Below are 26,966 nucleotides of genomic sequence, written 5' to 3'. Positions count from 1 at the left end.
TATCATGACAAGAAATTGATTCTTCAGCTATAATGCCTTCCTTTCTCCCACGATTAACTAAGTCAGAGCATTGCCTCACCCACAGGAATCACCTGCACATTTTTAGAGACCTAGAGTTACTCCTGTAAATGCTGAAGAACCCATGCAATGTGAAGGCCCAGGATAGAAAGCAATGCTAAAATACTCTCCCTTCAGTGGGGTTTGTACACAAGGGCAGAATTTAGAGCTCCTTGGCAGGGGCAAATATACAAGTTGCTATAAACATAGTTTTTAAATTATTTAATATAGTCCAACTGTTGACTTCTAAAATCTCTCCTTAGAAAAAGAAGAGCTTAAACTCTGTTTGCTGACAACATGATCCTACATTAATAGGACCCCAAAAACTCCACCAGAAAACTTCTGAAACTCATAAATGAATTCAGCAAAGTAGCAGGATAAAAAACTAACACTCATAAATCATTTGTGTTACTATACACCAATGATGAATCCACTGAAAGAGAAATTAGAAAAACTATCCTATTCACAATAGTCTCAAAAAAAAAAAAAAAAACAATAAAATACTTGGGAATCAATTTACCAAAAAGAGGTGAAAGACCTCTACAATGAAAACTACAGAACACTTAAGAAAAAAATTGAAGATCTTAGAAGACAGAAAGATCTCCCATGTTCTAGGATAGGCAGAATTAATATAGTCAAAATGGACGTACTACCAAAAATGCTATATGAATTTAATGCAATCTCTATTAAAAATCCAATGACATTCTTCATATAAATTTTAAAAAGCAATCATGGAATCCATATGGAAAAAATAAGAGACAAATAATAGCCAAAGCAATCCTTAGTGAAAGAAGGAAGCAGGAAGCATCAAAATACCAGACCTTAAATTATACTACAGAGCTATAGTAACAAAAACAGCATGGCATTGGCACCAAAACAGGCATGAAGACCAATGGAATAGAATATAAGACACGGAGACAAACCCACATAAATACAGTTATCTCATGCTAGACAAAAGCATCAAAAACATACAATGGAGAAAAGTTCCTCTTCAACAAATGGTGCTGGGAAACCTGGAAATCTATACATAATAGAATGAAATTTAGTCTCTATCTCTCACCTTGCACAAAACTCAACTCAAAGTGGATCAGGGACCTAGATATTATACCAGAAACCCTGCACCTACTAGATGAAAATGTAGGCCCAATACTCTAACACGTTGGCTTAGGAAACAACTCCCTCAATAAGACTCCTAAAGCACAAGAAGTAAAACAAAAAATCAATAAATGGAATGGTATCAAACTAAAAAACTTCTTCACAACAAAGGAAAAAAATCAAAAGTGTGAAGAGACAGCCTGAAGAATGGGAGAAAATCTTTGTCACCCACACATCAGGAATTAATTTCCAGGTATAAAAAGAACTCAAGCAAAAAGCTTAACAACAGGGACTGGGTTTATAGCTCAGGGGTAGAGCGCTTGCCTCGCTCTTATGAGGTACTGTGTTCGATCCTTAGCACCACATAAAAAATAAATAAGTAAAATAAATAAAGATATTTTTTAAAAAAGCTTAACAACAAAAACAACAAAACCCCAATAATAAATGGATAAATGTGCAAAGGAACTAAACAGACACTTCTCAAAAGAATAAGTATGAACAAATATATAAAAGAATGTTCAACATCTCTAGCAACTAGAGAAATGCAAATTAAAATTCACTGAGATTTTAACTTATACCAATTAGAATGACAATCATCAAGAATACAAGTAACAACAGATATTGGCACAAATGTGGGGAAAAGGTCTTTTCATTCACTGGTGGGACTGCAAATTAGCGCAACCACTCTGGAAAGCAGTATGGAGATACTAAAAGAACTAGGAATGGAATTTGACCCAGTTATCCCACTCCTCTGTATATATCCAAAGAATTTAAAATCAGCATACTGCAGTGACACAGCTACATCAATTTTTATAGGTATATGATTCACAATAACTAAGCTATGGAGCCAACCTAGATGCCCACCAACAGATGAATGAATAAAGAAATTGTGGTATAGATACACAATAGAATATTACTCAGCCATCAAGAAGACTTTATGACATTTGCCAGTAAATGGATGGATCTGGAGACTAATATGCTAAGTGAAATGTCAATCCCATAAAACCAAAGGTCAAATGTTCTCTCTGATATGTGGAAGCTAACCCACAATAAGGGGGTGGTGATAAGTAGAATTTTAAAGGATTAGACAAAGAGGAATGAAGGGAAAGGAGGGGGGATATAAATAGAAAAGACAATGGAAAGAATCTGACATATTTTCCTGTGTGTACATATAGAACACACCACAGTGAAACCTACCATTGGGTACATCCACAAGACCAGGGCCATAATTAGAATAAGATATATTCCTTGCATGTATAATTTTATCAAAATAAACTTTACGGTCATGTATAACTAAAAAGAACTAATAAAAAATTAAAAACAAAACTTCTCCTTCCTTTGGCTTCTATGACAACCCTGATTTCCCTCCTTCTCAGACTTCTTTATCGCCTTTTGTCCAACCTCTCCTTACACAGTTCTCTTTGGCCATCTTTTCACTGATCTCCCTCCAGAGGGGGAGGGCTCATTTATTCTCATGGCTTTTAAAATTACCTTTGGCTCAGTGTACAACAGCTGCAAACAGCAGCCTCCTTGGTAGTGTACACAGCCTGTGGCTTGTATGGGCTGCCTTAAGGCTCCTTGGAGATGGCCCTTTCCGTGGATGTTCATGTCTCTAATCTTGTGGTTCCCAATTATGACATCAAGCAGTATGTGGGGTGCCTTTAGAAAGCCCCAGGGCATGGTGGGCAGTGCCTACTTTGGCCAAGTCATCACATCTATCTGCACAAAGATGAAGAACAAGGATACCAGTTTAAGCACCTGGGCCTCCAGAAAATTCACATCTCAAAGAAGAGAGGCTTCACCAAGTTTAATGAGAATGAATGGTAGCTGAGAAGCAGCCCATCCCAGATGGCTGTGGGGTCAAAATATTCCTCATCATGGTCCCCGGGACAAGTGGTGGACCCTACACTCATGATGGCTTCCATTGTGCTGCCTGCTTCCTTAATCAGATCCACAAATAAATAGTGCTTCCTGTCTTCAGAAAAAAAGAAATTATTATCAGGTTGACGTTCCCAGATTTCTGTCCTAAACACAGAAAATTCCTGGTCTCCAGACTAGTGTGTCTAAATGGACATCTACATAAGACCATTCAGTGCTCTAATACCTTAAACTCTGCAAGTCTAAAATGAACTTTTTAACTTTTTCCCAGGATCATATCTTCCTTTCCTATTGCTTCATAGTTAATGGCATCTCCTTATGCCAATTACACCAAATAAAAATGAAGAAGACTCCCAACTTGCTATATCTGTTATCAGCACCTATAATATCTCATCTTTGTATCTCCATTTCACTCCAGTGCCATGCCTTCAGGACAACCTATCTCGTCCTCATGCAAAGTCCCCCACATCTATCCCACATTATTGCCGACAACTTCTCTGCAACATTCTTTTATATATCTAGCTGATCCCTTAATTTACCATTATTTATCTTCCCTTTAAAACTATTTATAGTATGTAGAAAATGTAAATCTCTTAGCAAAGAAATCTGGACTTCACAACCCACTCTCTTACTAGTCTAATCTTCTATCACATCTTTTTAAGCACACATTACTCTTGCCATTGCTTATGTATGCAGAGTTCACCAAGGTTCTGTTTTTAACAATTCTTCTCCCTGAGTTCATGTTTGTATTTTTATTCAGCTGTGCCTTGTTTATGTCATTCCCTGAGCCAGAAATGAATTCTCTCGCCCTTAACCATAATATTGTATACAATACTCAAGTTCCAGCTCAAATACTAGCCCCTTTGATATCATTATTTACATTCCTGTATTGTTGCCTATATTACTAAGAGAATATGTTTAAGCATTAACTACCCTATTTGGGGAGCTGCTTCAGAGCAAGGACTCTGTCTTGATAATCATCATATGCCTACACTATTTATCTCTGTACATTCACATTAAGTAGACAGGCCGCCAAAAATATCTAGTGAATAAATTAGTTCTCTTTGCTCCAGTGCTCCATGATTATTTGTTTCTAAATGTAAGATGTATTTTTTTAAAAAAAAGAACTGTGATAAGCAGATTACATACAGTCTAACCCTCTCTTAAGCAAACTTTTTTCTCTCAGTTTATGAGTATTTATAAAACAGAGCTTAAGAAAACAGATAAACTGCTATTCAACAAATATTATTTGTTTAAGTGAACAACACTGCATCCATTTCATATCATTCCAAACCTAACTAGAATCTATATTCCTTCTCTGTAGATCACTTTGAGGTCAACTATCCTCAGTAAAAGCAACTTTTACACCATAGTTTTAATCATTAAATAGAATGAAATATAAACATAATATGCTACTTAAAAAAAAAAAAAAACCTGCAGCCACATTTCTTGAAGAACTGATGGTAACCATTATGGAGTCATTCAAGCAGAAAGACTATCAAAAATTCAAAATTTACAATGTGAAAGAGAAAAGGTCTATTTTGACTTATAGTTTCAGAAGTTTAAGTCAATGGTCAATTGGCTCTGTTGTTTTTGAACCTGTGGAAATGCAGAACATCATGGTGGGGAACACATGGGGAAGCAAAGCTACTTAACCTCATGCCATCTGGGACGTGAAAGAGAGAGAAAGGAAGGGGCCAGGATCCCAGTATCCCTTTCAAGAGATGCCCCCAATTATATAACTTCCTTCCATTAAGTCCTGCCTCCTGAAGGTTTCACCATCTCCCAAAAGCACTATCAGCTAGAGTCTTCAACATGAGAACCCTGAGGAACTTAAGATCCAAACCATAACAAGAGTGAGTACGTTCAAATAGATTCACATTCAAACAGACAATATAAAGAAATTAAAAAAGACTTCATTCTTTATTAAATATTATTTGATTATCCCTCCAGAATCATTCTTTTCTGTGCTCTGTACTAAGAGGCTGACCTGCGTCAGATTCTCTTGCCTCCTAGCTTCTCACTGGGTCTAGCCAATGGGAGGCAACAGATTATAGGAAAGAAGGAGAGCAGTTGGGACACTTATTTCCTTGGATTCCTCCCTGCCTGGATACAAGCAGTGACTATGTTCCTGCTCCCATTGAACATCCCTCTCTCCTACTCTCAGTTCTTATGATTTCTAGTAATGATTCCCTCTCTTTGCCCCTTCAAGCTTGGACTAATGATTGGAACATGATTGCAGTGATGACTCTGTAGTTACAAAACAACCATGACTTCCTTCTTAGGTACTTGGTCTCTTGCTTGCTCTGCAGTTTCAACCTCAACTGCCATGTTAGAAGCTGTCCTATTGAGGGTCATATGGCAAGGAACTGAGAAAGCCCACCTGCCAACAGTCAGTTAGCAATTAAGACCCTTAGTAAAACAGTCTGCAAGGAATTGAATTCTGCTAACAATCATATGAGTGGGCTCGGAAGTAGCTCCCCCACCACTCAAGTCTTCAGATGGGCCTTCAGCTAAGCCACCAGGCTCATGAGAGATCCTGAGCCAAGAAAACCCAAGTAAGTTGCACCCAGATTCCTAATCCACCCAAACTGTGAGAAAATAAATGGTTGTTGCCTTAATTTGATAATATTTAGGATAGTTATACAGCAATAGTAAATAATATATATATATATATATATATATATATATATATATATATACTGAGCCAGACATCTCATCCAGTTCTATTTTAAAATATTTATATTCCTGTATAATTACAATCTACAGAAACTAACAGAAGAGTACCAAGAGAAGGATATAAAAATTTAAAATATTAGCATACATGGTCTTTCTTCAAAAAGAAATGAGAGACTAAAACTGACTAATAAAGGACTAAGATTTTAAAATTTAAAAAATTCAAGTAGAAAAGAGTTTTCTTGGGAGAAAATGTGATATTTTTAAAAGATTTCAGAAATGTTTTTTCTACTTCTGTTTTTCCCATCACAAAGCAAACAGCATTAACCTATACTAAATTTTTAAAATAAGGACTAAGGAAGGGAAAAACTAATGAAAGATAATGTAAAAATCTATATAGGTTTCATTCTGTAAGTTTTCATGACTTGCTTTTAGGATACTAAAAGGAACTGAACGAGTCTCTTGGAAATCATTTGTCATATAATTGTTTAAAATAGAGGACATACAATGAATAGAAGTTATAAATATATTATGGCTATGACTTTGAGTATGACTATTAAAAAAATAGTCCTAGAAGTTACTGGTATTCAAGTTAACATCGAGTATGGGGGGAATGTTACCTAAAAACTAATTAAAATAAGTGATTGGAAAGTCAATTTTCCAACTTTATCAATGAATCAGGAACCTATAAGAATGCAATGCTCCAAGGTGAACAGGATTCAATTTGAAGTATAATGAGATTGAGAATGATCAAATGGCAGAACATGCTCTTCATAATTAGAACATGGTTTCAAAGTAGATCCACAATAGGAAGAACACTCATTCTGAGAGACACTGTCATATATTACAACTGACAGGGAAAATGCAAAAAGAAATTCAGTGTAACAACTTTATATGAGGTTAGATTAGCAAATGACATAAGTCAAAATTACCCTTAATATCTCTCAGGAAGACTGTAACAAAGACTGTAACATCTCTCAGTGAATCCAACTCAACCAGTCTTTCTTCCAGCACTAGAATAGATCTTTATTTTATATTTCTTCTTCTGTAAATCAAATGAAAAAGTTGGATCATATTGTGTAAAATCACATGTTTTTCAACACCAAAATCACTTCCAGGATGGCAAAAGGCTCCCATGAGAGGCAGGCACATGGTAACTGAGATGTCTATGGAACAGCAGGTTCACATCTCATACCTCAGGCTCATTCCAGGAATAGCATAGGGAATCGCTCAAATCATCAGATATTCTTCACCACCTCCCCATTCCTCCCTACCTCTCTCCCACTGCACTCCCATAATATAATGTATATATGATAACTAACTGCTGCAGTTGAACACGGTGGGGGAAAAATCTAGTTACAGTCACACACTGAGGTCTAGGCCATAGTCACATCCTTACCACGTTTCACTTCCACACTGGTATTATAAAATACCTACTAGGAAAGACAGGAGAATGGAAACAGCTTTGCTTTCAAAGTCAAGGAAATTGGCTCTAAGAGATGAGCTCTACCCTACATTAGTAATGTGAATATGAGCTTACTTCTTAACTTCTCTAGGATTCAGCTTTCTCTTTTTAAAACTATAAGCATGAGCTGGGAATGTGGCTCACTGGTAGAGTTTTTGCCTTGCATGCTCAAAGCCCTGGATTTGATTCCTAGTGCCACAAATAAACAAATTTTTAAAATAAATTTTTAAAATGTAAGCACATTATTCTAGATAGTAATGTCTCTAATTTTCAGTCTAGATTATGTCTCAATTTCCCACTACATCATGTTTTGAAATCTTTTTTATTTTCCTAATACCATCAAAAATTTAGTGGCTAATGTTTGAAAGGTTGGGCTCTGAAATCTAGTAGACCTATGTTCAAATCTGTAGCTGTAATTTTCTGAGACAATGTGCAATTTTCTAACCCTTCTAAACTTCTGTTTTACCATTTTAAATGGAGACAATAATGTCCTTTTTGCAATAAGATTGCTATAAAGATAAATTAGATAGTACATATAAATCACATAATTTAGTGTCTAACACATTGTATGCTAAATGAATGTTGCGGATGATGTTACATACATAATAATTCATTAAATGTCTGGTTAGGACCAAGCCTCAGGCCTTATCTACAGAACAACAACAACAAAAAGGAAGCAAGTGATTCCTAAAATATCTAACTGATACCCCCTACGCCAATCCACAAAATTCTCAAAATCCAATCCTATCCAGTTTATCATGTCTATTTGGGGCTTTCACAGTGTAGGACAGGTTTCCAACATAAGAACAATAGACTATGGTTACACAAAAATAGAAAAACTGTTTTGCAATTGAGATTATTCTCTTATATGAAAAAAAAAATCAAGGAAGGTTATATGAGATTTTATTCTGCTATAAAAATCATATTCTTCCTTCTAATCAAAATTTTAACATTCAAAAGGTAGATTTAAAAGTAAAGGGAAAGAAAAGACAGGGGGAGCCTAGTATTAAAATTCTGCCTAGAGAAAGGTTAAGGACTGGAATTTATATGCCATATAAGAGAGTAATTAAAAATAAATAATTTGAAAGCATTATGATAAGAAAAACATAATTACCATGTTTCTTGAATTAGTTTCTATTCTTCAAAAAGCAATCCAGTCCCAAAACATAAAATCACCTCAAATTTAGAAAATTAACTTAATGATACTAGAGTGGTTGTTATTGAAGCCTGTTCTTGGGGTTTTCTTAACTCTAAGAAAATATTGTCCTTATATTCATTTTGTTGAAAGAAAATGGATTCATTTGGCTGATAAACTGCTTTAACTGAGTTCTTTCATTCATTTCAACTTCTAGAACACTCTTGAGTTTCCATTCTCCTGTCTTACCTATTTGCTCTAAATGACTCATATTTCAGTATTTTGGTAATTTATATAATGTACTGTGCTAAATCTCAATTGTTTTCCATTTTTGTCTTCAAATACCACATTCTTCACTTTTTTGTTAACTTTTACTTTACCATAGCTACTAGAAAAATAAAATCTAATTCCAAAAGAAATTAAAGAACAAAAATCACATAAATATCTCCAACTTATCTTAATTCACCTTAGTTTTTTGAAGGCAAAAGAGAGTTCAGTTAAAAAGTAACTCCTAGGAGGTCTTGGTTTCCTAGACTCACTGCAAGACCCCTAAAAATTTTGTCAGTATAGAGTACTAGAACTAAGAATAATGAGCAATGATACATAATAATATAAACAATAAACACATCAATTGGATTTTTAATAGCCAAAAGAAAAAATCTACAAAAATTTTCCATGATTAATTTTTACAATTTGTTAGTTTCATGACAGGAAAATCTGAGTGCATATTGTCGCTGAGATAGGATTCTGAACCTAGAACTTGAAGACCTCGTTATATTTCTGATACTACCTCCAAAAGTAGTGTAGTATTCATGTCAGCAGAGATATTTTACCTTGAATATGCACTTAAGTTCTCTATTCCTCAGTATTCTTTGCAACCTCATCAGATGTTGCAAGGATCAGAGAGAATAAAAAGACATGGAATATTTCCCTCCTGTAAAAAGATTACAAGAAAGACTTTCAAATACAGCAAAGAACAGAGAGGAACAGTGCAGATATTACACTTAAGGCTAAAAACCCCTTTCTATGGAATAGAGCTCTTCAAATTTTAGCATGCATCACAAACCCCTGGAGGATGGTTATTTTTAAACCCCTATCTATAGAAGACTCACTTTATTTTTCACTTGAAGAATCTATTAAACACAGAGGTCCTTCCTCTGCCAAGTAGAGTTTGACTTTCTAACAAATTTCCTGGTGATGCTAATGCTGGTGCAGCTTGTCAGGAGAACACACTTTGAAAACAGTATCTTAGAATGCTGAATAGTATGCCACATCCACTATCCAACTGTCTTCACAGCCAGGAGGGTTAGGTTGGAGCACATAATGAACAATCACATTTTTGCCCATCCACATAAGGCCCACTTTCCCCTTCTCTAGCTTTATTTCCACTCACTAGAAAACACTGATTTTTAATACCCTAGAGATTCTTTCATCATAAAATGAAAGATGAATCATTTCATTATCCATCTTTCCTACAAACTCTAAGCAGTGACTTTCTTAATGAAGCTGATTAGTTTTGATAGGCAGCCTCTGTCTCATTCATTCCTGTCAATTCAAAAAGCTTACAAAAACTTACACAATGGTGCCTATCCTTCCTTTTCTGAATTTAGTAATGCTGATGTTGCAGTACTTCAACACCAAGACATTTTATAAACATGGGTAGGTTTCACAGGATTTTATCCAAACTTGTGTGTTTTGCCTAATCATATGTTTTATTAAAATAAGTTTAACTACTGCCTTTCAATCACATATTTTTTTCTGATATAAAGTAACACACATTTACACTAGGAAACTTAAGAAATACAGAAATATATAAAGAAATCAATCAAAATCAACTATAATCCCTTTGCTCAAAAAGAGCTACTGTGAAAATTTTGACGTACTTTCCTTCAGTCTTTTTCAACACATATAAAGATTATACTGAGTAACATTTTACCATCATATTTCCCCTAGCTAATAAGTTGTAAGAATATCAAATATTCTTTTAGAGTTATTTAATGGTCATAATATTTTATTACATGGATGAGCCATAATTCAACAAAAAAATATTATTAATAACATATTTAGAGTAGATTCACAAAACCTACAGGAGAGCAGACCTTTAGCCTTGGTTCATATAGGAAAATTGTTTTATTCATTCATTGTTTCTGAAGAGGGTCTTAGCAACACCTTTTTTAAACAGCACAGGTTCATTTCCTTGCGGACATCAACCAATGCTTATCCAAGGTATGGTCACCCAAATAATTTTTCTTTTCCCTCAACTTGAGGCAAAGATAGAAACAAGGCCTTAATGATTAGAAGGATGGATGGATGGATGGATGGATGGATGGGTGAATGGACAGAGGGTTGTTTAGTTGAATAGATCGAATTTTATAAAGATAAATAAATACAGGTATAGATATAAATATATAGCTAAGCCATACATACACATTTTAACAGTATCATGTATCTATATATCTATACTTCCTAATATATTATAGTTTCTCTTGGCTTCTTGTCTCTCTCATTAGAATATAAATTCTGGAGAGCAGGTGACATTTCTTATCCAACTTTATCCCTCCCCTCCTTTCACAACTTTATCCTTCTCTCTCCTTGCATACACACACATAGCTAGCACAGTGCCTGAATAAATGTTTTCTGAATAAATATTGTAATTAAAGTAATAGAGGCCCAGTGCAGTGGCACATGCCTGTGATCCCTGCAGCTCCAGAGGCTGAGGCAGGAGGGTCTAGAGTTCAAAGCCAACCTCAGCAAAAGCAAAGCACTAAGCAACTCAATGAGACCCTGTCTCTAAATAAAATACAAAATAGGGCCAGGGATGTGGCTCAGTGGTCCAGTGCCCCTAATTTCAATCCCTGGCATTCCCCCCCCAAAAAAAAATACAAAGTAATAGAAAATGCCATATTTAAAAAAATTTGGAAAGCAGTATGGAGATTCCTCAGAAAATTCGGAATGGAACCATTTGACCCAGCTATCCCACTCCTTGATTTATACCCAAAGGACTTAAAATCAGCCTATTACAGTGATGCAGCCATGTCAATGTTTATAGCAGCCCAATTCATAATAGCTAAACTATGGAACCAACCTAGGTATCCTTCAATAAATGAATGGATAAAGAAAAGGTGATGCAAACAAAACTATTTCTATTTACTATGATGAAAAAAGAGAAAAGGTGGTGTGTGTCTGTCTGTGTCTGTGTGTGTGTGTGTGTATATTTTCCCCCCAGTGAACTATTACTCAGCTTTAAAGAAGAATGAAATTATGACAATTGCCGGTAAATGGATGAAGTTGGAGAATACCATGCTAAATGAAATAAGCCAATCCCAAAAAACCAAAGGCCAAATGTTTTCTCTGATATGAGGATACTAATTCACAATGAGGTGGGTGGGGAGGGCACTAGGGAAGAATAGAGCTACCTTAGATTAGGTAGAGAAGAGTGAAAGAAGGAGAGGGGAGGCATGTATAGGAAGGATAGTAGAATGAAACAGACATTATTACCTTATGTACATATATGACTACATGACCAATTTGATTCTACAACATGTAGACTCAGATAAATAATAAATTATTTCCCATCTGTGTATGATATATCAAAATGCATGAATGTACTCTACTATAATGTATAACTAATTAAAATAAATTTTAAGATTGTTTAAAAAGTAAACCTCTTTCTTTTAATTCTTGTGAAGGAGGTAAGTAAAACCTAATTAAATATTTTACATACAAATACAGTTCTGGGCTAGATAGAGTTTGTTGCTTAAACTGACACATTAATATGTAAACTACTTTTTCTATAATTCAAATACTATTATTTTCTACTTATTTATATTGAATTCAGTTACCATTCTAGAAATCTGGTCATTAGAGAACACTGGCCTTAGTTTGACAATAATAACAAAAATGGGAAAATGAAATTGGTGCCATAAATAAGCACAGCTCACCTCTATGCTACAGCAGTGACTTTCAAGATCTCCCATCAACTATTTCTCTGCAACCTTGTAGAAATTGGAGGAAAATGTTATTTTAAAACTTTTCCTGCAGAAAACTTTCCTTTTCCTCTCCTGTACTTGTGCTTCTTACTCTAAATTTTCTGAGACAGGGATAATTTTCAAAAGAAGCAGCCAAAGTTTCAAACGTAAAACAAGAAGACTTGAGTGCCTGTAGGTGAAAATGAACTTACTCTACCTTTTATTAAAGTACCAACCATTCCTAACAACTGTGTTACTGCTATATATTTCTTAACAGTGGTTCCAAATTCCAGGGCTGTGAAATCAGTTCAAGAGGTTCTGTAAATTCATATGCACCACTAAGCATTATCATTAGGCTTAATAAATTAGGACATACAAACACACATAGAAATAATTTTTCAAATGGATAGATATGGATGTGAACAGTTAAATGCAAACACGTGTATTTTTGTTTTAAAGATTAAGTATTGAGCCTACATATTTACCTCTAAACCTTTTTAAAAACCTACAGAAATGATAAAATTATAATATATAATAAATAATTATAAAGAGAAATACAGCATTGAAAAAAATCAAGAAACTGTAACTAAATCTTAAATTTTACATATTTTTGGAAGAAATGAACAAATGAGATTAACATATGCTATAATGGATTAATGAAAAGTTCCTTGCCACTCAAAACAAGCCCAGAAGAGATTTCTCCACTGTATAAGGTAAAATGGATAGTTACTCCCAGGATTTTTAATAATTGTTCTAATCTAAGTTTTAACTTAAAAAGGATTAGGACATAAAATATTATACCCAGATACAATAACTATGCACAGACATCAACAAATATATTGAGAAACTTTAACATGTGAGGCAAGTTCAAACAATGTAGATAAGGTGACCTATGAACAGAGAAGCGAAGGAAGTGAGGGAGAGAGCCATATCAAGGAGAAAGCCTGATATAGAGCAAAGGTCTTGAAATAAACACCTGCTGTGAAGGAAGAACAAGGAACCCAAAGGAACTAAAGAAAAGTGGGTGAACAAGATAACTTACAGTGAGGACTAGACGCAACTGACTTTTACTTAGTGAATGAATGCTGACCGGCTTCTGGATTGAATAATGAGCTGTTAAGGGCCAAATATGGCAGGAGAGAAACCAGCTGTGAGACTATATGATAATAGCAACAGGTGATACCTTGGGTAGTAACTAGGGAAGTATAAGAAGTAGTCTAATTCTGGATCTATTTTAGAAGGTAGAATCTACAAGATTTTCTAACGAATTTGACAACTCCAAGATTTTATTTTGCCTGATGAACTGAAGCTTTTGGCATGAAGAAATTAAATACTAAAGTTTGCTCTTATTAAGATGAATAATACTTAGGAAAGTTTAGGTCTTGGTAAGGGACCAGTTTAGAGACTGTGAAAATGGCAATATCAAATATACAATGAGATAGCTATGTATCATAGGAGATGTCTGAGCAAAAGACATAAACTTTGAATTTTTATATAGATGGCAATTAAAGTCATGAACCTGAATAAGATCACCTAAGGGATGAGAGTAAATAGAAGAGAACTGAGTTGGAAAATAAAGTCCTGTGACACAGAAACATAAAGAAACTGGGGAGACAAAAACTATCAAAATAGTGTCCCATGAGCTAAAAGAACCAAAAGAAATCAGATTCTTAGAAGTCAAATGAAAACAAGAGAAAGTAATCATTTGTCAATTACTACAGAGAGCTTAGGCAAGAAGACAAAGAACTCATAGATATAATAGTGTGAAAATCACTGGTGATGCATCAGGAAATACCCCAATAAAATGAGATATTAATCCAAATTTTAAAAATGCAAGAAATGAGTATTAAAGCAGGCAATAAATAAATGGTAGTAAGCAATGAATTTGAATGAACCCCTCAAATTTCAAAGTTAAACACATGTGAAATTATTATACTGTGGCTATAAATTTTCACAGAATTGTTAAGATAATGGTTTTTGGTTTTGTTTTTTTAAGAAAACAGCTTTTAAAGAAAGAAAACATATAGCCAAGTGTGGTGGTGCATGCCTGTAATCCCAGCAGCTTGGGAGCTGAGGCAGGAAGATCAAGAGTTCAAAGTCAGCCTCAGCAAAAAACGAGGCACTAAGTAACTCATTGAGACCTTGTCTCTAAGTAAAATACAAAAATAAATAAATAAGGCTGGGGAAGTGGGTCAGTTGGTTAAGCACTCCGGTTTCAATCCTTGGTACCAAATAAATAAATAAATAAATAAATGTAATTAGTTAAACATCTTAAGACTATCTGATTGGATAAAGATAACTATGGCAAAATGACACAGAAAAGGATGGACAAAAATGTATCTATATATAAGCATAATTAGCTAAGGCAATGCTCATATCAGTAAATTTAAAGCAAAAAAGTCAAGTGAAGCAAAGATGGATCTTTTATATTGATAACAGGTATAATCCAAGAAAACATAATAATCACAAACTTATATACTGTATTAATTACATGAAGTAAAAACTAAAAAATATGGAAAAATCTTATAAACCAAAATCAGTGGGAGATTCTTACCTAGAATTTGTTAGCTCTTCAAAGAAAAAACACATGAGGATTAGAATAATCTAATTATTAAACAAGTTTCAACTCTTTAGAAAATTCACCTACATTTTAATATTCATTTCAAATATCTGTGGAATATTTCTAAAAATTGATCATTTAATAGGCCACATATAAAGACCAACCTCACTGCGTCCCACCATATACCAACACATGGCTGTCCCAGCCTGCTTCCATCTAGAGACAACAGCCAGGACTGGGGAGACCTGCTTCCATCTAGAGACAACAGCCAGGACTGGGGAGACCATCACCAAGGTTCCTGCAGGCATGATTACACTAGAGCCAAGGTATTGGTAACCTGCAGGGACACTACAAGGGACACTATAGGGTATAAATTGTAATACCTTGGATCTGTACCACTAGAGGGGAAAACACATGAAGAACATGAAAAAAACAAGGGAAGAAAATATACCCCAAACAAACCAAGATTCTACAATAATAGAATCCATTGACAGCACAGTAGATGAAATGTCAGAGAAGGAATTCAGAACATACATAATTAAAATGATGTGCAAAGCACAGAATAATATGATAGTAATTACAGGCAACAATTGATCACTTCAACAAAGAGATAAGAGAGCAAATACAGGTAACAAAAGATAACTTCAAGAAAGAAATATAAAGACCCTGAAAAAAATCAAACAAAAATTCTTGAAATGAAGGAAACAATAAGCCAAATAAAAAATTCAAATAGGAATCATTACCATCAGAATAGGTCACTTGGAAGACAGAACCTCAGGCAATGAAGACAAAATATATAATATTGAAAATAAAATTGACCACACAATGAAAATGGTAAGAAACCACAAACAGAAGGTTCAAGAATTATGGGATAACATGAAAAGACCAAATCTAAGAATTGTGGGGATAGAGGAAGGCACAGAGATAAAAACAAAAGGAATGCACAATCTCTTAAATGAAATAATATCAGAAAATTTCCCAAACATGAAGAATTGAAAAATCAAATTCAAGAGGCTTACAGGACACCAAATGTGCAAGACTACAACAGATCCATACCAAGGCACATTAATAATGAAAATGCTTAGCATGTGGAATGATAGAATTTTAAAAGCTGCAAGAGAAAAGTTTCAGAGTACATACAGGGGGACACCAATTTGAATCTCAGCAGATTTCTCAACCCAGACCCTCAAAGCTAGAAGATCCTGTAAAAACATATACCAAACTCTGAAAGAAAATGGATGCCAATCAAGAATCTTATATCCAGCAAAATTAATAGGCCATATATAAATCATTAATAAATTCAGAAACTAAAAATGGTTCAGGTATTTTTTTTTTCCATCCCAAAGACACACAAATAAAAAGTAACAATAAACAATAGATCTAATAAATTTGAGATTCTGGTAACTATTAAATAAGACACAAGCCAATGAAAAAATTAAAGCTAAAGTTACAAACTATTTGCAATTATTAACAAAAACACTATACTTAAGGGGAAACTAGTTCCTCAGTTTGAAATATTTCCTTTCATCCTTTGTATTTTGAAGGATAATTCATTAAATATTTCCATGTTGGCAAAAAGCATTCTGTATCTTCTACTAGGCATTCATCTTCCCTATATTTCCCAGCACCCTTTAAAATTATTTCTCATTTGCATGATTCTTTTTGGCTTTACAGACACTTGAGTTCTGTCTATCTAAACCAGTGGACTTCCAGCTACTAGAAAATAGGATTTATGCTTTAGCACCTTTGTACTAACTCAGGGTACACTGCTGCTCAAAGCCATTGTTCTCTAGTAGTAAAAGCTTGGTTTGGAAAGTCGGATTTATATTTGAATCCTATCTCTGCCAATTTCTAGCTGTGTAATCTCAGACATACTTCTTAACCTCTAGCCATCATTTCTCATTTATAAGTGGGGCTAGTATCATCTATTAAGTAGGTTTATATAATAAAACACATAGCAGAGTATCTTGAATATAGCTGATGCTAGGTAGAAGGAGGCTATTATGAACAGTGAGGAGTTAGATAAGCAAAAGAAAGACCTAAGAGCTATCCAAAGAGGAGAAAACCATGAATTTTGGAGTATAACAGATCAAATCCTGATTCTAGCCAGTTACTTAGCAATATAGCAAGTTATATAAAGTCTCTGAATCTCCTCTCCACATCTGAAAAGCTGGTGTAGAATTAGAAACTGGAAACACAGACACAACTGGGAACATAAAAAATGCTCATATATGGGCTGGGGATGTGGCTCAAGTGGTAACGCACTCACCTGGCATGCACGGGGCGCTGGGTTTGATCCTCAGCACCACATAAAAATAAAATAAAGATGTTGAGTCCACTGAAAACTAAAAAATTCTCTTTCTCTCTCTCTCTCTCTCTCTCTCTTAAAAAAAATGCTCATATACATGGAAGCTACTATCATCACTCCTACCTTACCACCATTACAGGTTTTAATCAATGTTTGATGAATTGGATTAGAGCTTTACGGTAAGAATCTCACATGGACTGACTTGATTGCTGGAAGAACCCCAACTGAGAGCAAGTTATCAACTTGGTAAGCAAAGAAGGCCCAATATGTGACCAGTTTACCAGAGGTCAGAATAATTGAGGCCTCTATTTAAAAAAAAAAAAAATCACATGATATTGTCTCGATAGATAATTGGTTAGAAATCCTTTTCATGATGTTAGATCATTAAAATTTGACACCAGAGCAATCTCTAAGAGAACCCTAAACAGGTCTCATGTCTCATTAATAGAGATTAAATTCTTCAGATGTCATGAGTCTCCCCAAATGACAAACAATGTTGACATTTATTGGATTTCCCTCTGACTTTTCTAGACTTGAGAAATACGGCCAAATATTAGCTATGAATAAACTATTATTTTGGTTTTTACTTCACAACTATCTTTTGAGAGTAAGCCATTTTGTCTACTTTATTTTTCAGAATGACCCTTCATTTAATATGTCACCCTGCATTTTTTATGCTTGAGAACATATGAGGTTCTGCATACTAAATATGAAGCAGGTGTGAAGTGAATCACAATTCTGGCATATTATTCTTTACTGGAGGTCTTTTTCTCCATTAAATAAAGATGAGTGATTTTTTTTTCTTTCTTACAAGTCAAAGCTAAAAATTTTTCATTTGGTTTCTTGAATACTATGAATGATATTAAAGGTATATCCTATATACTAAAATATCACTGTTACTCCATCTTGTTAGTACTAATGGATTTTATTAAATTACATACTAGTAAAATCTGAAGATAAAAGAATTCCAATAAGTGACTGGTTGGTGGGAGATAGAACATAGAGAATATTATTATTAAAATATGCAAACATAAATGTTCACCAGGGATAGTGTAGAATGTAGCTTTTAGCTCTGCCATTTCCCTGCATCCAGCTGTCAGTCTATCTAATTATCATAGTGCCATGAATTTTCATGAATTACAGAATCTTAGAGTAAAAGATATCTTCGAGATCACCACCTAATCCAATATCACAAATCAGAAAAATGAAATATGAGAAGTCATGTGCACAAAATCTTAAAGCTGATTAGCTGTCAGAGCCACCACTGGCACTGAGCTTTCTTGATCTCTTTGCTCCATTTCATAATCCTTTATCTTAGATTTAAGGACATGGACCAGCTTATATGAACCACCTCTGTTATAGAGGTGCAGGGAAAGGGTCATGGTAGAAGACTCAGAAAAGCAAAGGGGGACCACCTTGTCAGAGACTTCAGTTGTACTGTCATAATAATAGAAATGTCAGTCATTCACTTGACTACAGAGGTAATCATTATAGCTATAAAAGATGTTAACAGTCCAAAGAAGGGCACACTCGAAATCTACAATTAGTGTGAGTACTCAAAGATTAAAACACATAAAAAAATAAGGCACTATTTTTACTTGGTTACAGAACCATCTGATTATCTAAAATTTCCAGATGACCTTCTTATTATAAGGTTACATAAGATCATAATGAAGTGATTCCCATTAATGTCAACTTAAGTTGTGATCCAGTCAAAATTTCCATCATAATATTAGGAAAAGCTCTCAGAAGTATAAGTCTTCCAAATAATAAATATCTTTTCTTTTTGACCATAATATTTCAAGAATGATTTTTATCATCTTAAAACACTCTAGTAATGAAAAACGAAATATAAGGCATCATTGCTCACATGACTTCTGTATTTATTTTTTAAAGCAGGTAGGAGAGCCCTGGTTACCATCTGGAACACATCATCAGTCTTTAAGACAACATATTTTTATCCTTAAACTTGGTTTGCTATGAGTAAATAGAAATACACTTCCTCTTTAAAAAAGAAAAATCATTACAGGACTCAGGATATAGCTCAGTTGGTAGAGTGCTTGACTCACATGAACAAGGCCCTGCGTTCAATCCCCAGTACCACAAAAAAAAAAAAAAAAATCAATAATTGGGGGGTTACTTGTTCAAGACTTACTAATTAACTTTGATACTTAATTATGACAATTTAGAGAAGAAAGAACAATGTAAATTGGAAAATAAGATTTTTTAAGTAAGTTTTTCAAAAAAGATGCACAGCTGGTTTAATTCATACAATAAATCATAATTCTCTAAAATACCACTTTTTTCAATTTCTCAAATGCAGATAGATAAAAGAGCATGTACTGAAAGGCATTTGAAGTTAAAGAGTTCCCCCACACACACACTATTACTTAAACTCTAAATAAATAAGTCCAAGTAAAATCATAAGAAAGGAATTCAGAGACAATACTGAAAAATGTATTTTCCCCCCAAATCAATAATCAATTTAATAAATATTGCTAAGTATAATGTACAGAGCCTTCTTCTAAATGTTTCATGTCATGAGAGCAGTTCCTACAGTTGCTTTAATTCTAGTTCTGGACTAAGTAAAAAAAAAAAAAAAGTAAGAAGGAGAAGGAGGAGGAGGAGAGAAGGAAGAGGAAGAGGAGAGGAGGAAGAGGAGGAAGATGAAGAGGAGGAGAGGAGGAAGATGAGGAGGAGAGGAGGAACAGGAGGAGGAGAGGAGAAACAGGAGGAGGAGAGGAGGAAGAAAGAGAAGAAGAGGAGGAGGAGAGAATGAGAAGAGGAGGAGGAGGAGGACAGGATGAGAAGAGGAGGACGAAGGAGAAGAAGGAGGAGGAGGAGAAGCAGGAGAGAAGAAAGAGAAAGAGAAAGAGAAGGAGAAGGAGAAGCAGGGGAGAAGACGGAGAAGGAGAAGGAGAAGAAGAAGAAGAAGAAAACAAAATTCAACCTAATGTCAGAGGAAAGGGGGAAATCAGAGAAGCTTTAACAAGCATCCTTTGTAAGGAGTCTTTAGGGAAAGGTAAGATTTTGAAAGATAACAAAGGACAGCAAATAGAATGAAGCAGTTTCTTGGTCCCAAGGCACCAATTTAAAAACTTTTGAGGGGTTCCTGCTAACAATGTCAGACTACTTTAACTTCACTTTTCTGTTTTTAAAACATTTTCATCATCATCTTCTTCACTAACAGATACTGCAGTGTTAGGATCTTAAATTCCCTAATGAAAAAACATATCCAAAGGATCAAGGGTTGCAAACAAAACAAAGTTCTCTTTTATAAATTTCCCAGAGTTGCCGTGAGCATCACATTCTAAGACACAGAATGGGCAAGTATTACTCCCATTGTATCTATCAGAAAACTGTTTAGAGGGGTTAGGAATAGCCCAAATTAAAACAGTGCAGTGGCACTTCAAGAACTCAGTCAGATCTTGTAAGGACCAGTCAGGAGCTTTTCCTGCGAAAATTCAGTCAAACTGTATCACAGTAAAGTCCCAGGTTACAACTAACCCTTGTTTTTAATCAATGATGTGATGGTAATCAATTACAAACTTTTGGGGGGAAAATCCTTTGATTCCCCAACACAACTTAATAAAAGGAATAGGAGAAAAAAAGTTGAAGTGATGTAATTTAGCAAAAAAAAAGTTAATAAATTCTCCTGAAGTGAAGTAAAATATCACAAGAATCTAGAATGCTAAAATCATTAGATTCACACTTCAAAATTGATTATGATGCTCAATTACAAAAAAATGCTGAAAGCAGATTTGTTACTGAATATATTTTTTATGCCAAGAAAAAATAAAACCAAAGCATCTACTAACAAAACAGGCAAAACAAACATGCTCTGTGTTTGTTTGGTTGGTTGGTTGGTTTTTTGGTAACAAGGATTAAACTCAGTGGCACATCCCAGCTCTTTTTATCTTTTTTTTTTTAATTTATTTTTTAGTTTTAGGTGGACACAATATCTTTATTTTACATTTACATGGTGCTGAGGATCGAACTCAGTGCCTCGTGGTGCTAGGCAAGCGCTCTACCACTGAGCCACAGCCACAGCCTCTTATCTTTTATTTTGAGACAGGATCCTGCTAAATTGCTTAGGTCCTCACTAATTTGCTGAGGCTAGCCTCAAATTTGCCAATCCTCCTGCCTCAGCCTCCCTAAGATCGCAGGCATGTACCACCACACCTTGCTTGCTCTGTTTTGATGATGTTGCTAAATAAGATTCCACATCTATTTAACTGACAAAGAATAAGATGGGGATCTAGGGATTACAGAATTCCTATCTCAGCTCTGACACTACATGGCTTTGTGATGTCGGGCAAAGCAACTCACATTTTTAGGACATAAGCTCTGATCTGAAAAATGAACCAATTCATTTAGGTAATTTAAATGGGTCCAAAAATTATTTGACTTTATTAATTTCCAAGGTTTTGGGTGCCTAAGGAAAAATTAAAAGACTACATGAGCCATTTTCCCCTAACAGAATATAATAAAACTTGGCACATTTGAAAACCTAATATACACATACAACAGACAAGTCTCATGAAACTAATATAAAAACCAACACTTATATGATGTTTCACAGTATGCTTTTACATTTTTCCTCCATATGTTGGAGCTTCTTATATAATAAATAATTGGTTGCAAAAGAAACAGAAAACAATGATCTAAACCTAAACTAAATCTAAATTGTAATGCTGTAAATATTAAAGTTGCAGAATTTCAATGCAGTATTCGCAAAGGTTCTACAAGTATCTGTTAGAATGATTATCCAAAGCCCAACATAATTTTACTCTGGCAAAATCTATAAAATTTATAAACTCAAATTATGTAACTTGCCTAAAATGGCCTCAAAGTATAGCAATTTGTTTGTTTTAAATTACAATGGAGGTTGAAAATGAGTTCAAAGATCATAGGGTCAAGTTTTTGCTTTGGAACTACTGACAAATCTACAGGGTATCAAGACTGTTTGACTTAGGGAGATGTGATATAAAAACAACATCATTTACTTTCACCTTCATGTTTTCACATTGGAAAACTAGTTTGGGGAATCAGGAAAATGACAGATGAGACTGAACAGGAAATGTGATTTGGTTCATGTCCCAAGGATATTATTTAACAAAAACGCTGAGCAAGCTATATTGAGTGCTCAGCTGGAGGGAAGGCATTCACAATATGCTATTTATGATGCTTTTAGAAACATCCCAGGAGGTATAAATTTTGGCAACTTACATACATTCCTTTAGATACTTCTCTATATTGGTTTTCTATCCTTTATATAGAGAAAATGTTCATTGCAAAAATGAGGAAAGATGTTATAATTTCCAACAGGAAGTATATGCAGTTTGATAATGAGTGGAAAGCAAGCTCAATATATTTTTAGGTTCTCAGTCAAGAAATGAAGATATCTGGGGCTGGGGATGTGGCTCAAGCGGTAGCGCGCTCGCCTGGCATGCGTGCGGCCCGGGTTCGATCCTCAGCACCACATACAAACAAAGATGTTGTGTCCGCTGAAAACTAAAAAAATAAATAAATTTAAAAAAAAAAAAAAAAAAAAAAAAAAAAATGAAGATATCTTGCTTCTGAGAATTCCTATAGACAGTCTTCTTTGGTCTACTACATGATACTACATTTAACACATAATAATTGCATAATACATTATTCTAATGGCAAGCACATAAAAACATAAATATGTTATATGTACATATAACATGTAGATATATTTATTCTACCTGAAAACTGAAAACTATTGTAAAAATTAACATAGGGATCTTAGTCAAATACCAACCACTTAGATTAAAAATGTATATATCAAGCTGGGGTTATGGCTCAGTGGTAGAGTGCTTGCCTCACATGTGTGAGGCTCTGGATTCAATTCTCAGCACCAAATGTAAATAACTGAATAAAATAAAGGTCCATCTAAAATATATACATATATATTTTTAAAATGTATATATATATAGCTATCTGGTAAAAGAATAATAATTTTTGGATTATCAAAGAGTTCCAGAAATCTAATGATTAACTGAAATCTTTCTCACCCCTGAGAGATGACAAGATATAGTAAAAATTTTATCTTATCTCTGGTCTCTATGAATCTGAGAATCAGAGACATGCAATGAGAAATAATATCAGTCACATAGCACATCCTTGTAAACTCTAAGCCAAATTACATGGTCTATAATGTACTTTGTTTTTGCTTATATGTTTTTATTTGTTTTTCTTCACTGCTTTTAAAAAGTTTTTTCTTACAAAAACTTAGCAGTTAGGAATTAGGAGTGTGGGTTGTTACTATTCACAAAACTGTCAGAACCATCATCAGAATTGCCAGGGAATCTGCATTATTCCTACCCTTCGGAGTACTTTCTCCACTCATACTCCACCAAGAATGTGATGTGCTGGAAAGGGAATGGGTAAAGAAAAGGAGTATAGCATTTCCCTTTTGAAAAAGCTCCACAGCTAACAACAAAACTAACCTGGAACACGGAAAGAGAACGTCTTCAGAGAGATGTCATCATATAAGCTCAGGATTCTGAGGTCCAGAAAGTTCAGGAAATGCAACTAAATCTCTTTCTATGTGACTTAACACTATTCATTAGCACAGTAAATTTTCAGAGAAGTTTATAAAAAATCAAGTGTAACTTATTTAATGGTGTTAAAAATCTCATTCAACTATTAACTTTTCTTCAACACTATTTTAGGAAGATAATTTAGAATTCCTGAAATATTTATAAGAATGCCCCTATTCCACTGTACAAAGGCTCTGTGCCAGATTAAAGTTATATGTACTAGAATCTTAATACAGTGATCAGATTTTCCAGATCATTCAGAAAATGCTAAACTCTTTTCAAGTTCAAGGTGGTTTACTGGGTAATGGTGTCACAGTAATTATTAAATGCATTAGTCACTCTAAAGTCACCATCAGCACTGCTAAAATATCAGTACCATTGGGTCCCTCACAGCACACAGGACAGGAAGTTTAAACAGTGGCTTAATCTTTACTGTCTCTGGGTAAATGAGGCCATTTGCTATTCCTTAAATGTCTATTCTTTTGCTGTTGTTCCTTGTTCTACCTGAAATGCGTTCTCTGCTATCCGGCCTCCAAATGTCAAAGTCTTTCTAACCTTTCTCACCAAAGGTCTCCTCCTCCACAAGCCCTTTTTTGATTGTTCACTTCTCCCTTTCTTTAAAATCCCCAACCACTTGGTTCATCTCTTAAAACAATAATCATATTCTTTTTACTTGACCATTGGTCTATCTTTTTTAAAAAATTAGAGCTTTATAGTTATACATAGTAGTTGGGTTCATCCCATCAAACTCATACATGCATCTCATTTATGATCACCCCTTTTCCCTCCCCCTTTTCCCTCCCACCTCCCTCCCCTCTCCCATTCTCCTTCCTCTATTCCACTTCCTTTCACTCATCTATTAATTTATATTTGATTTTGACCATTAATTTTTCATTTTCCAGTTAGACAATAAATTCTTCAACGGCCTAGGAAATGTGTCTGTCCCCTATTAATATGAAGAAACTTAGGTTTATAAAAATGTAGCAACTTTTCTAGGATAATAACACAGTGACAATGCTGGGACTCATTACCAAATCTTCTTAACCCCCAAACTCAGGCTGCTTCTTTTCCCTAATGTTTGACCCCGCCACCTCTCAGACAGCAAGGTAATGGTTCTTGTAGCAACAGTCACCTCCTATTGAATGCAGGTAGCATAAAAGTTCTATTTTTCTGCCTTGACTTATTGCCTGTCTTCTGACTTAAAGTTCTAACTCTGCCGTCAACTTATAGACCTTCATTCTCAACGTGAATTCTGGGGAACAATAGCAATCTGGACATGATGTTGTTATTTTTAAATAATTTATGGGAAACTATAAGCTAAACAAAGTTAAACAGATACTGGCTGCTTATAACAGGACTTAGATCATTTAACTTGCTACTAGGCAGCATTATATGTAGCTTTAGAAGTCACGGAATATTAACACATAATTTGTTAAGTATAGTGAAAGACAAATATCCTTTACATATTTTACTTAATTCAACATAGGTGAAGTATATCTCATAATGAAGAGTTTTATTTTAATAGTATCATTTTTACAATATGATATATACATCATAACAAACCCATTTCAAAAACAATTAAAAACGTGGCTTTAAGTAAGAAAATCTCACAACCAAATGCTGTAGGATTTAATGCTACTAGGATTTAAAGCTAGCAATAATCTACTCTGTGCCAGCCAGTGAGTGATTAAGTGGTACTCACACAATGTCTGACATTTAATGGGGGCGTCACATGAATGTAGAATATGTTTTACTCAAAGATTAATGTAACTTTGCTATATTTAGTTCCTACTTGAACATTTCACCTTCTTTTTCTTCTCATACTGAACCCAGCTGAGGACATGGAATAAATCTGAAGACTAAAAATCATAAAGTTTTGATGAATGGAATAAATGAGAACATGAATAACTCTTCTAAGATAAAATAAGACTCCCTTCTCCATATCTTCTTAAACTAGTTATTATTATTTAAATTAAACCAAAATAATATCTATAACCTCTAAGGATGGCAACTGGGTGACCTGGAGATAGCAGTAAGGAACATTTTCATTTACACCATTTAATCCAAAGTAGATAGAACTATGTTCCCCAAAAGAGGTATGTTCAAGTTCTATCCTCCATACCTGTAATGTGAATTTATTTGCAAACTGGGTCTTTACAGATATAAAAAAAAAATGAAGATGAGGTCATAGAAGATTATGGAGGGGCTAATTATCGCAACCCTATGAAACTAATAGAAAACTTTTAAAATTTTACACAATGTTACTACCTATTCAAAAATTAATCAAATTAAAATAAAGACAAAAATTCTGCCTCTTTTATATTATAGTTTAATATCTATCTTGAACCTATGACTAAAACACACATACTTTTCCTTAAAGCTTTATCTATTTCTTCATTTGCTCTTTCATTCATTCAAATTCAACTAAGTGCTTACTCTATACCAAAGGTATACCTAGGTGAGACTCTAGTGAATCCAGATATCAGATGCTTCCTCACCTCTAGGATGATGTCTTAATAAATAACTGTAGGGGAAATAGATAACATCAATCAGTAGTGAGAGCATTATTCTTCAATCCTGGAGAATTATTATTAAGACTGCATTTTTAAGTGGTACTCAACATGTATATGAGGCAGGTGATCTTTCTCCTTCCCTCTAGTCAAAGATTAATGATATGAAATACATATCTATTACTTGACTGGTTAGAAGAGCATCTTGGGAGATGAGATACAAATTACAAAGGAGTAAGGTCACTGGATATGCACTATGGCATAAAATCTCTATCAGGAATTCTGAAAAGGAAGAATAAAACAAAACTAGAGAGAATAACCAAAAGCACAAGCAGTTTTAGAAATTGCTGAAAGTCTAGTATTAAGAGAATGAAAACTAGAGGTAAATGGGTAACACTGGAGTATCCTACCATCTTAAAAAGAAGAAGAAGAAGAAAAGTATCTTAAAATTATTCTGAAAAGATAATGGCCAAGAACGTTATTGTGTACAAACGGACTCAATATACTCCTCCCTCCAAATCCTCTGGTTCCTATGTTAAATTAAGAAAAAAGTTCATAACTCAAGTTTTCAAAAATTGACAGTATAATTCAGTCATTTCCCCATCTTAAAAAATATGGAAGAAAACAATGAAAAGAAATGGCACCCACTCTTGGAATCAGTTCTTCAATCTTAAAGTAAAAATAGAACAAAAGTAACACATCATGTAATTTGCATCTTTGCATCAAAAGAGTATTATCCAATCCCTGT

At 34.3% G+C, this 26,966-nt stretch overlaps 1 protein-coding gene and 1 non-coding gene across 2 annotated transcripts in view; one reads left to right on the top strand and one right to left on the bottom strand.

Moving 5' to 3' along the window:
* The window catches only part of Ppm1l (protein phosphatase, Mg2+/Mn2+ dependent 1L), a 317,871-nt gene that overhangs the window by 167,104 nt on the left and 123,801 nt on the right, over positions 1-26,966 (bottom strand). The window lies entirely within an intron of this gene.
* Positions 2,609-2,742, top strand: LOC124090113 (small nucleolar RNA SNORA70). The gene has a single exon (XR_006850957.1). It is a non-coding gene; the product is annotated as a small nucleolar RNA SNORA70 (small nucleolar RNA).

The sequence above is a fragment of the Marmota monax genome, unplaced genomic scaffold (genome assembly GCF_021218885.2).
Source record: "Marmota monax isolate L192 unplaced genomic scaffold, Marmota_monax_Labrador192_F-V1.1 WCK01_AAM20220418_F8-fsc00256, whole genome shotgun sequence".
NCBI classification, from domain to species: Eukaryota; Metazoa; Chordata; class Mammalia; order Rodentia; family Sciuridae; genus Marmota; species Marmota monax.
Note: the sequence above shows the minus strand (reverse complement) of the source record. Positions and strands in the feature narration are given on the sequence as shown.